At 40.6% G+C, this 12,770-nt stretch overlaps 1 long non-coding RNA gene across 1 annotated transcript in view; it reads left to right on the top strand.

Annotated features, from left to right (window-relative positions):
- Positions 1–1,326: 1,326 nt before the first annotated feature.
- Positions 1,327–12,770, top strand: part of LOC137519713 (uncharacterized) — a 44,269-nt gene continuing 32,825 nt past the window's right edge. The window contains exon 1 of the long non-coding RNA XR_011021090.1: positions 1,327–1,416. This is a non-coding gene — a long non-coding RNA (uncharacterized lncRNA). The remainder of the gene's footprint in view (positions 1,417–12,770) is intronic.

Consider the following 12,770-nt stretch of genomic DNA (forward strand, 5'->3'; position numbering starts at 1 on the left):
GCTATATGTCTTAGATCATATTGTACAGAACCTCTCTTATCTTTTAAGGCAAATACTGCATTCCGGGATTTCATGTCACAAAGTTTTTTTAGCTAAAATTGTATGTGCTTTATTTCCTTTTTCATAAAATAACTGCTTAGTGAACAGGAGGGATTTCTCTACCCAAGCATATTGTAGGTCTGATAGATCTTTACGGGTGGATTCCAATTCCAGGAGCACCTGCTTGGTAGGATGTTTTTTGTGCTGTTCTTCTAGCTTAGTTTGAAATCGACTTTTTAAGTTATTACTGTTGCATTGTCTCTGCTCAATGACACATTCATTTAAGTATCCCAGAGCTAAAATGTATTAACTATTGACCCTTTTTTTCTCTTTCCTGCTATTAGAAGCTATTTACTGACAGGAAAAAGTTGTATTGCTGTAATTCCTTAAGCAATAGTCTGCCCCGTCAGAAACTGTCACTTGTATACCTCATGTTTAACTCTTTCAGACAAAGAAAAAAAAAAAAAGAAACACAGCATAGTTATTTGTGTGTTTGGCACTGTACATATACTTGTCTATCTCATCATTTCACATGTCCCCTCGGATGTCCTTTAAAGGGATACTGTAGGGGGGTCAGGGGAAAATGAGTTGAACTTACCCGGGGCTTCTAACGGTCCCCCGCAGACATCCTGTGTTGGCGCAGCCACTTACCGATGCTCCGGCCCCGCCTCCGGTTCAGTTCTGGAATTTCAGACTTTAAAGTCTGAAAACCACTGCGCCTGCGTTGCCGTGTCCTCGATCCCGCTGATGTCATCAAGAACGCACAGCGCAGGCCCAGTATGGTCTGTGTCTGTGCAGTACACTCCTGGTGACATCAGCGGGAGCGAGGACACGGGCGTGCAAGCGCAGTGGTTTTCTGACTTTAAAGTCAGAAATTCCAGAAGTGAACTGGAGGCGGGGCCGGAGCATCGGTGAGTGGCTGCGCCAACACAGGATGTCTTCGGGGGACCATTAGAAGCCCCGGGTAAGTTCAGCTCATTTTCCCCCGACCCCCCCTACAGTATCCCTTTAAGGTCAGTGTTGGCACACATGGATCTTGGGATTTTCAAGTACAAACATTTTATATGAGTATTGTATTATTATTATTATTATTATTATTATTATTATGCAGCACTGCTTTAATTACTGTCCTAGCCCAGCTTAAAGCAAACCTGAACTGAAAAAAAAAACAACTACAGCAATTACATAATTGATTTTATGTGTACTACTAATGGTAAACAGAATATTAGTAACATAGAACAGGGTCTCATATTTTATTTTATTTAATTATTTATTTTTTCAGTTTTAGATCTGAATTTTGAAGACCAAATTCTAAACAGCAGCCACCTATGACAGTCTGATGTAAATCTGCTTCCTTCTGCTGCAAAACAAACAAAAGTAATTACCTGGAAACTTTTCAGCACTAAAACCTTATCACCATTGTTTCCTTTGCCAGATACAAATATTTTACCTATTGTTTACTTTTTAGGACCTTTGGCTAAATTACATTTTCTGTCTGACTGCCTCTTTTGTATAGATAACAGAACGATTTTTTAACACTTGCTGTAAAGGTGGAAAACAGAACAATTTCTTAGTAGAACTGATACTATATGTACCTATGTTTATCTCATCATTTCACATGTATCTTAAGGTATCCTTTAACCTCCTTAGCGGTAACCCGCTGAGCTCTGGGTAAGCCGCCGTGGAGTACTGCTCAGGCTCCGCAGGGCCGATTTGCATTTTTTTTTATACACACAGCTAGCACTTTGCTAGCTGCGTGTAACCTCCGATCGCCGCCGCTCTGCGCCGATTTGCCGCTACACGCTGCATTAGAGGGTGCCCCCCCCCCCCAGACCCCGTGCGCTGCCTGGCCAATCAGTGCCAGGCAGCGCTGAGGGGTGGTTGGGGATTCCCTCTGACGTCACGATGGCGACAGGGGAAGCCCTAAAGGAAATCTCGTTCAGAACGAGATTTCCTGATGGGCCTGATAGCTGGAGGCGATCGGAGGTCGTCGGGGATGCCGCTGCTCAGCCGCTATCATGTAGCACTAGACTAGCAACATAATTAAAAAAAAATGTAAAAAACAGTGCTGCGCTGCCTCCCTGGCGGATTTAATTGATCGCCAGGGAGGTTAAAGACAAACACTTATATTGCGCTTTTCTCAAAGCGCCAGAGCTGCAGCAGTAGCAGTAGTAGGGAGACTTGCCTAAGGTCTCCTGCTGAATAGATGCTGGCTTACTGAACAGGCAGAGCCGAGATTCGAACCCAGGTCTCCCGTGTCAAAGGCAAATCCCTTAACCATTACACTATCCAGGCACTGCACACTATCCAGCCACTGCTTAAGTCCCCTGGCTAGGGAAGTTTCATTTGTGCATAAGTATTCATTTGAACACTGCTCTCTTTTACCACTGTGTAATAACAGCCCTTTTTTATATATATAATGTAAATTTAAATTAATGTGGTATCAGTTACTAGCATTTATGAAAAAAAGCATAAATGTATAATTTAACTATATATATATAATGGCAGACCGCACTCCAGCAGCTCTGGATGTATGTTTTGTTTTTCAGGAACATAAAGAAATTATTTGCATATCTACCCACTGGTCAGTGTCTGAGATGGAAAATCATTTGATGGTCAGTGTCATGATCTAACATTGGATTATTTTTTTCTTATATTCCAGTCACTTCCAGCCAATGTATCCAACCGGGCGGGGAATGCTGCAAATGGTTTCTGTGTGTTAAACCCAATCAATGTGTATATATTCTTTCTGTGCTCTCCTACCTACCAATCAGCATTTGTCTGGAATAAAACACACAATTGTGCATTACCACTATTCACTTGTTGGCATCTTCAGACCCAAACCATGCCTGTAATGATAAGTTTTGCACATGTTTCCACTCTATTTACCCTAACTCCATTTCCCTAGTGAAATGTTTACATCTTGTCAGGAAAATGCCTTTTAAGCTACTGGTAAGAGTAATACTTTTTATCTTATAATTTTGACAGTACTTAACCTCCCTGCCGTTATAAAAAATTGCTGCACACGGCAGGGAGGGTGTTTTTTGGCATTATTTTTTTTTTTTTAGCATGTAGCTAGCCTAGCGCTAGCTACATGCTTCCCCCCTCCCTGCGGCGTTCCCCCGATCGCCGCCGGCGCATATACCCATCCGGAAATCCCGTTCTGAACGGGATTTCCAGGAGGATGTCACCGACGTCATCGACGTTGTGACGTCAGAGGGAGTCCCGAACCACCCCTCGACGCTGCCTGGCACTGATTGGCCAGGCAGCGCACGGGTCTCGGGGGGGGCACCCTCTGATGCGGCGGGTTGCGGCGAATCGGCGCGGAGCAGCGGCGATCGTAAGTTACACGCAGCTAGCAAAGTGCTAGCTGCGTGTAACAAAAAAAAATTATGCAAATCGGCCCAGCAGGGCCTGAGGAATCCTCCGCGGCAGGTTACCCCGAGCTGAGCTCGGGATAACCGGCAGGGAGGTTAAAGAGACAATGAATTGAAAAATGACATAATGAATGGTATGTGTAGTATGGATAATTACTAGAACATTAGTAGCAGAGAAAATATTATCACATTTTTATTTTCAGTTATATAGTTTTGTTGTTTTTTTTTTTGCTTGTTTTTTTGTTTTTTGTATAACATTGCATCATTCTCTAATATTTGCAGTTTACACACTACTCAGCATTCTAAATGATTTTACAGAGCAGGCCAGTGAACTTTTAAACTGTCCTCTGTAGAGATAATAAGCTTCAGAAGACAAAGTTCTCTGCAACTTTGAAAGTCGTGGAGCTCAATGGCTCTTTTGCATAGATAACAACTAGAGTTTCTTAACTCCTCCTGTACTGGAAACAATATCAGACTTATGTCTCTGCTCCTAATGTTTTATTACTTAGCTGTACTACACATACAAATCAGTATGTCATAATTTATTTTTGCTTCAGTGTCTCTTTAACTAATTATTGGTACTTTTTTCGATTACAGAGTGATGAAAAGTTATTTTAATCAGAAGATGAAAAATTATCTCTTAGGAGATAATGGCTTTAATTCATCCAAATCTGTTAGATTAAAAATAAACAAAAAAAATAAACAAAGAGGTTGGGAAAATACCGCATTTGGTATTTTTAGACCTTTTTTGCTAATTCATCAATATTTTTATAGGTGCGGTAGAAGTTCGGTATTTTACTAAAGGCCATAGATAAAGCCTGTTCAGTTACAGGCAGCAGAAAAGTCTCTGTTGTTACATGTTGTTCTCCATGCAGAGACAGCATTACAATAGTAAGAGGCATCCCGACATCCCTTTAGATGTGCATGTTTGTTATACTGTTTGTTTCACTGCCTCTGCTCACTCTGAATATGTCTATTAGTCTTTCTTAACATTTTATTTAATTTCCACAGCTTCAACTAACTTCCAGCAGACTTTAAACATGCCCTGCTTAGGTGATGTCCCCACTAATTCCTCTGCATCTTCAAACAGGAACCTAATGTGTTAAACTACCGAAGGGCTTCAGGGGAAAAAAAAAACCTGTTTTATTCTGTGTTCTCTCTACTCGCTGCCTGGGAGGTAGAAAAGTTTGTCCTTCCTGAGAAGCCTGCGGGTCCTATAAATAGGACTTGCAGGAGATAGGGGCTGTTTCTATTGGCTCCTGTCAATCATTGGGATATCCACACAGAAGGCATTGGAAGCTGGTTTCTGACAGAGGAGAGCCCCCACCTCTGTGGCCACCCCAGCTCGGTTGCCATTGCCCACCCCCTAATAGGGGACCATTGGGCGGCAGGAACACAGCTGTGGGTGGCCACAGAGCTGAGTGGTGGTCATATACCAATGAGATTAGGGTCAATTAACATGAGACTGAACTCGTAAATATCTCTTGTTCTTCCCTATCAATGTAATGACTGTATGCCATTGATTGAGTGCCAGATTTTTTCCAAACCAGTAGTAGAAGTAAATGTATGACTGTTCTCAAGGTCTTTCAGCCATGCTTTTTTAATATCTATTGATTTGTTTATTTAGCCTTTTGTTGATGTGTTTGTGTGTGTGTGATGCAGCGTTATTAGACATACTGCACATGTAAATGATGTGAGAACATGGGCAACACAAGTTATAGGAGAAGTAAGGCAATTGTCTTCCCCTAAAATTGGCCCTAAACTAATGTGCACACACTACACCATAAATACATAATAATAATATAAGCCAGCATGCCACATATTTATTTTCTACTTTTACTGTACCTTAAAAATGAGTGTGCACTACTTATAGAGACATGTATTGTTACTGGACACACCTGCTTCAGCATTGGTACAGGACCAATGTATGGAGCCTTCTGCCATACTATAAAAACACAGAGGGTGATAGTTAAACAGATTCTAGCTATGTTTGTATTCTAACTATCCTCTCTTTCAGTATGTGCCTACATTATGCTGTATTGTTCTAAGTGCTTTTACAGCGACTGTTACATTTTACAGCCAGAACTCATAAAATTAAATGTAAAAAAAAGTAACTTTTTAAATATTGTTGGAAATTTTGCTTCAAAATGTATTTTACATGATGCTTTCAGTAAACCCTTTCTGCTGTGTTAATTTCATGGTCGGGCTATGAATTTCATGGTCACGCTATGAATATTAAAAGAAGTTTTGCAAAACGGCAGTTTGCATTGCTAAGATATCATGCAGAAAGTGCCTGCACTGGTTTTTCTGCCAGTTTCTGCACCTGTCTTGTGGCTTTTATGTCACTGCTGCAATGCTGATCATGTACTATAATTTAATTGTAAATCCTCCTATAGTCAGGTCTGATGGCTAGAAGGCCATAACAAGTTAATGTTTACTATGGTCAATAACAGATCTGTGTTTCTTGTGACTGGTGTATGATGACTTTGTCAGCAGCAATTTATGTTCCCGAATGAAGGCATTTCGGCAGCATGCTGTTAGATTGCTTTTTCCATGATTATAATGTATTCCTGGCAGCTGAACATTAGAGACTCTACATGTTTTTTCTTAATAGGGTTTCAAAATCGTCCACTGGTATATCCGATAACAGTTTACTTTATATAAGAAGCAAGCAGATGAAATTAAGAGATACGGTAAACTAGCAGAGACAGGGTTCTGCTGTCTAACAATATTTACACAAAGCTTCCATTGTTGCCATATGAAAATAATCGTAGATTGCACCAAGACAAAAAGAGTAAACATTTTTAAGAGAGCATGGGGAAAAGTCACCTACAGACATGATACGCTGATGTTTTTGTTCAGCGGGAGGGAGAAGGAGTGGCCATAATTGCCGATATTGGAAGCTTGGGATGGACATCTGCTGAACAAAAGTTTTTGCAGACATTGCATCGGCAAGTTGGGGGGGGGGGGATTACTGATGATGCTCTGAATCCCCCCTCAGACCAGGGCCGGTGCAGTGTCTGGGGACAGGCACAAGTTGAGATGCCAGAATAGGTGCAGGCATCCTGCAGCTCACAGCATCGTGCTGCTGATGGTGCCCCATCCTCTTTCTTTCCCTACTGCAGTTCAATTTGGATGTGGCAGCAGCATGTGTACAGAGCATGGTGCAGCTCTGGGGAAATGACAGGGCACAGAGCCAGATATGAGCATAGCCCTGTGACCCTACTGTGTGCTAGTAAAGGATGTGGGACCTAACAAAATAATTCCTCTTCATTACCGATGTTGACTGTTCTTTTTGTTATCTGTATCCAAATTGCTCCCGATCGATCCCTTGTCGATCGGGAGCAGATTGGACATGTTGGAAATAATAGCATAGCTCCTCAGTTATTTTGTTGTCCATTCTGATTTAATCTGCGGTTGACTAGAACCACTTTAAGGAAGATTTTTGATGATAAACACCCTAAGCTGTGAAACAATGCACATTGATCTAAGAGCATAGGCAAATGCATTGCTAATACATTCTTATTACAATGTCAACCCGAAAAAACAAGATATGGCCCTTTAAAAAAAACCGGAAGGTTTAGAGGATAAAAACCAAGGGAAAAAATATATACTAAACCTGGTGCATCCATGGTGAAGCAGCATCTTGTGAATTATGCCTCCTTTGAACCTCATGCCTCCTTGCTCCTCTTGCATCGCCTGTGTCCTCCTCTGTCGCCTTGTGTTCTCCTGTGTCCCCTATGCATCCGCCTCTGTCCTCCTTGTGTCCTCCTCTATGCCCCGTTGTGTCTCCCTTGTGTCCTCCTCTATGTCCATTTTTGTCCTCCATTTGTCCCCGTGTCCTCCACTGCATGGGCACAGTACAAGGAGTCCCCAACATTGCAGCAGGTTGGAGGTTCGTATTGGCAGGTGTTCACAAGCCATGATCTCCCTGCATTTGGACTATAAGACGCAGTGACTTTTTCCCCACTACTGGGGGAGAAAAAGTGAGTCTTATAGTCCAAAAAATACAGTATATGGGGGATGCCATCTTAATTACCTTTAAAAACTTGCTACTTGCATGTTGTTGTGCTGACCCTGCCACTAATTATTTTTAAATATTGACTAAGCATGCTAATTAGTTGTAGTCACAATATTTTGCCCCTCTCTGGCTGCATGCTTGTTGCTGCTGTGTGACATGGTCAGCAGGTTTGCTAGCCAACTAAAATATAAAAATGATAAAATTGGTAGCCGCTGTATCCTAGACAATATTAGGAAAAACACATAAAATTTTCAAAAATATTTTCAAAATAATAATTAGTACTGTATTACAAATACCACATGTACGTTATCATACTTACACAGGGAGTCAACAAGTTCACTGCTTGCAGAGTATAATTCCTGTAAAGTGAATCAATCATTGTTCACAGGACAAAACTCAACAAAGCGGATCAGTTGAAAGCTATAGTGAACCATAATCTGTGTCACTCCATTCTGAACAAAATGACCAGCTGTCAAAAATACCCCAAACTAAGTAAGTACATAGATCGTTACCGTCAATTATGAGAGACATCAAAATAGAGTGCTTAGCAAAGAGTTCTGACACTGACATATGTCACCTAAAGAATAGAAAAATACATTTCAAATAAATGGTAGTATAAATAAATGTGCAGTAAGACAAGACACAGAACATTTCTATTGCGTTTTTTTCTTGGTGGGCTCAAAGCACTTCAGGGCTGCAGCCACTTAAGTCATGCTTCATGGGTGACCAGAATCATCAGGGAGCCTTGCCCAAAGACTCCTTTCTGTTTTAGATACCGGCTTGAGCTAGGATTCCAGCTGTGGTCAAAGGCTCAAACCCCACATCAAAGGCAACTGCTTCAGGGCCATTTTACACTTAATGTGTTATGCGTTAGTTCGCATTTTTATATGTTTCTTCCATAGCAGTACATTGAGAAAAAAACTTTCAGTTAAAACGTGTATAGTGGAAAACGAGCCATAGGGAAACATGGGCATTACTTTGAAAATCAGTTTTCTTACAGCTATAACTGAGAGCAACTGATTGAAGGACCACAATCGCGAAAAAAAGTAGGCAGTTAAAATCTGACAGAACCAGCCAGTTTTGGTCCAGTCCATCTCCTCATGGGGGATTCTCAGAGTATTCTTTGTTTTCAACAGCATTTCCTGAACAGCAGTTGTAAAATCTAACTGAAATAGTTAAAAAAAATAGTGTGCAAGTGAGTAGGGAGGCTGGCATCTTACTATTTTGGCAGTTAAACTGCTTCTCAGGAAATGGTGTTGAAAACACAGAAAACCCTGAGAGTCCCCCATGAGGAGATGGACTAGCCCAAAACCAGTCGGTGCTGTCAGATTTTAACTGCCTATTTTTTGTGATAGTCGTCTTTTACGTCGAAAAGGGCAAACAGGGCCCTTTTACACTTAATGCGTTGAAATGCATTAGAACAAGTTGGTATGCTTTTTTTTTTCTCCATAGCAGTGAATTGTGAAAAAAACCTTTTAGTTAAAACACTTATAGTGGGAACTGTGCCATAGGAAGATATGGACATTACTTTGAAAATCAGTTGTCCTTCAGTTATAACTGAGAGCAAATGATTAAGTCTAAAAGGACCCTTACCAGTAAGCTGTCCAGCTGACCCTCGCTATCCATCTGATAAAAGCAGAACTGTTGTTAAATGAGATATCAAGAAAGTAACAGTAGTTATAAAATAATAATTATAAGTGAACTCTATACAACAACAACTGCTCCTGGAAATTATTTTCCATGCTACACCAGCATCTCCAGAATAATTCTAACATCAAGAAGTTGTGCTGAATCAAATTTATTGAAGAGGGTTATCTCCAGAAAAGTTTGTATAGAATGGCATTGAGGGTCGATACACAGTGTGGAAAAATGTCCAACATTATGAAGCTTCACATCTTTCTCAAAGTTGCCTGGTTGTCCCAGTTTTCTGCCATCTGGCACCCAGTATATTTGTGCAAGAGTGTACAGGATGTACAATTTTACCATGAAAATAGCTACTTTAGTGCATTGACTCAAAGTGCCAGCCAGACAGTTGTGCTGAAATATGTAAAGAGTGAATAATGTACAACGCTATGGCGTAACTCTGTTTTTTTTTTTAAATTGGAAATCTTTGTACAATATTGCCGTATGTTTAATTTGAGCAACAAATGAAAATTTTGGGAAAAAATTATAATTTTGCAATGGATACAGATTATAATAATTAGCCGATCTCAACAACACATTTTAGAGCATTTAATGCATCTGTTCTTATATAATAACGTAAATAAGTCTAATCATCCACATATGGGTAATGGAGTAGGGGTGATAGCCAACAACCCATTATGCAACAATTATTTATTTAAAAGAAAAAAAATAACTCTATTCCTCCATGTCAGAAATTGCAAACTGTACTCCAAATTTAGAAAATTGCTGTAAATACTTTATTAGAATAGTAAATTGCAGGACAATTAAAACCAAACAAGGTAGAGAATCAAACAATGTGCTCAAGGTGCTCAATAGATATATGCATATATTTAGCATTATAAAGTCTTAGAACACAGCTTAATGCAGTATGCGACACCCCCACCTCCACCTACAAAATTAGCATGTGGATGCTCTATGGATCCAAACCTCTAAATCCCCCATGTGGCTGGTAAAACACCCACTTTCACCAATACCATCTCAATACTCAGAGTAGCGCAGCAAAGCAAAGTAATATGTACCTGCTCCAGCAATGCAGTATCTCTTCTGGTCTTCCTGGAAATCACACACTCTAAGCTGCATACCTCCTTTTCCTGATCATGTGATATGCCATAGGAGCCTGAAGTATGCAGCATAGCGCGTGTGGCTGTCAGAAAGACCAGAGGAGACCTGAAGCAGTGCTGGAGCAGGAAATATTAAACTGCTCCACTGAGCTGCTCTGCAGAATGGGGAAGAAAAGCTGCCCCCACAGTCACTATTGTTACGCCACTTAGTTTGTCACTGTTCAATAGTTGTTGAATTCTGATAAAAAAAATTTCTCACTTAGACTATGTTTAAGTTTTTGGCCCCTTACTTCATTAAGTTTGATACCCCTGGTCTAGACTATCTCTGATAAAAAGCCAGAGTTCTCTGCAAATGATAACTGTGTTACTGGAAGCTTCTAAAACTCCTGTTGTAAACATGATATATCAGAATCTTCTCAGGTCACATAGAATAACATAATTCCATAAAACAAAATAGTACAACGGTTACAGTCACTATTAACCAGTGTTTAAAGTAATTTTATTTAATCATCAACACATGGTAGAAACAATGATGTCAGTTGTGCTTAAAGAGAACCTGAACTGAAAATAAAAAAGTCAAAATAACCATACACAGGTCATACCTACCTCCTGTGTAGTCTACTCCTCAATCTCTTTCTTCTCTCCTGTGTCCCATTTGTCCCCTGTGATTAATGGATTTCTCCGTCCTCCATTTTAAAAATGGCCATTACCCCCTAACAGCTTCCTGGTCAGCACCCTGTTAAACTGTAATTTCGCCCACTTGAGCCATATAACTGACAGCAACTGGTATATTTCAGTTCTGACAAAATATTGTCAGAACTGGAAGGGATCACTGTAAGAAGAAAATGGTGAGCTTCTGAGAGGAACTGACGGTGAGGTTAGTATGTAATATTCATTTGCAGCTACGTCATGTGATTATTTTAAATAATTTTACTCGTTTCAGGTTCCCTTTAAATAAACAACCCACTCTTGGAACATGCAAGAAAATGATTATTTTCTCCAGGGTTACATTGAATGCATTAAGGACAATTTCACCTCCTGTTAATATGTGTGTTTTAGATTTGGTGGCTTTCAGATAGAATCCAGAATGACCAGTGTTTGCAGGCCTGGATCGGATATGTTTATTTTGGAGGCTAACACGTCAGTACATTATGCCACAGCATGCTAGAGGAACATTAGCTGCAACCTCCTCTGACTGATCTGGGTCATTGGCCCCAATCGTGAACTGTAAATAGTTTAGCGGCCAAGAAGTGCAATACAAAAGCAAAAAGATCCCAATGGTGGACTTGGAAGAACATATAAAATAATAACAGTTAAAAAAATCTTAATTTGTTCCTCTGTCACACCTCCTCTGCAATAAATCAACCAATGTAACAGAATTGCAATAATTAGGAGAGGCGTTAACCAGCCAAATGTCTTCATAAAATATGGAATAAATGTATCTCAAAGTATAACTCCACATTTGTTTAAACAAAATCACATCAATACCCCCAAAGCTTTTCAAAATTGTTATTGCTGAAAAATACCTTTTTATTTCACTCTGCAGATGCAGCTCTAAAGCTGACAGAAATTAAGATTTCTTAGTAGCTATGGTAATAGTACACTGGTGATAACTTCCTGGCATGGATATAGCCACCTGAAATATGTTTTTTTGGTATGCATCATTGCTGCACAAAGCAGGAATTAACATTTTTACACCTGCAAGTACCATCCTTGGATTTCTCTTGCCAACATATGATGTATCTTTTGTTCTAAGAGAATAGCATTATGCCTTCCTATCTTTTGTACAACTGGAAATCATTGACTCCTTACATCAGACTCCCAATTTCTGTGCTCTTGGCTGATGGTGTAATGGTTAAGGGCTCTGCCTCTGACACAGGAGACCAGGGTTCGAATCTCGGCTCTGCCTGTTCAGTAAGCCAGCACTAATTCAGTAGGAGACTTTTGGCAAGTCTCCCTTACACTGCTACTGCCAATAGAGCGCGCCCTAGTGGCTGCTGCTCTGCTCTGGCGCTTTGAGTCCGCAAGGAGAAAAGCTCAATATAAATGTTATTTGTCTTGTCTTGTGCTCTTAAGCCACATACACACACTCAACAGCGGTCTTTTATGTTGGGCATACATTGATACAATTATGCGCTGGATCGAGCCAGCGGCTCGATGCCGGCGCATCCCCGCTCGTCCCCGCCGGCGCTCCTCATTAGCCGCTCGATTCCCCGCTATTGTCCGCCGGTGGGGATCGAGCAGGAAATCTATCCGGCAGGTCATCGGACCTTATCAATCGAGCCATCAGGCTCGATTGATAAGGCTGCAGAACTCCCTTGTATGCCCAGCATAAGGCTCTCACAACTTATCTTGTTAAACACCTAAAAAAAATCTCTTGCTATTGTTCAAGCAGCTGATAAGACCGATAAGAGGCCAATCCAAATGTTGAATTGACTTCTTATCAGCCTTATCAGCTGCTTGAACAATAGCAAGAGATTTTTTTAGGTGTTTCACAAGAAAAGTTGTGAGAGCCTAAAAGACCGCTGTTGAGTGTGTGTATGGGGTTTCACAGGGACAGAAGCAAGGCCGCGCAAACATATTCGGCAG

This window comes from Hyperolius riggenbachi, chromosome 5 (genome assembly GCF_040937935.1).
Source record: "Hyperolius riggenbachi isolate aHypRig1 chromosome 5, aHypRig1.pri, whole genome shotgun sequence".
Classification (NCBI taxonomy): domain Eukaryota; kingdom Metazoa; phylum Chordata; class Amphibia; order Anura; family Hyperoliidae; genus Hyperolius; species Hyperolius riggenbachi.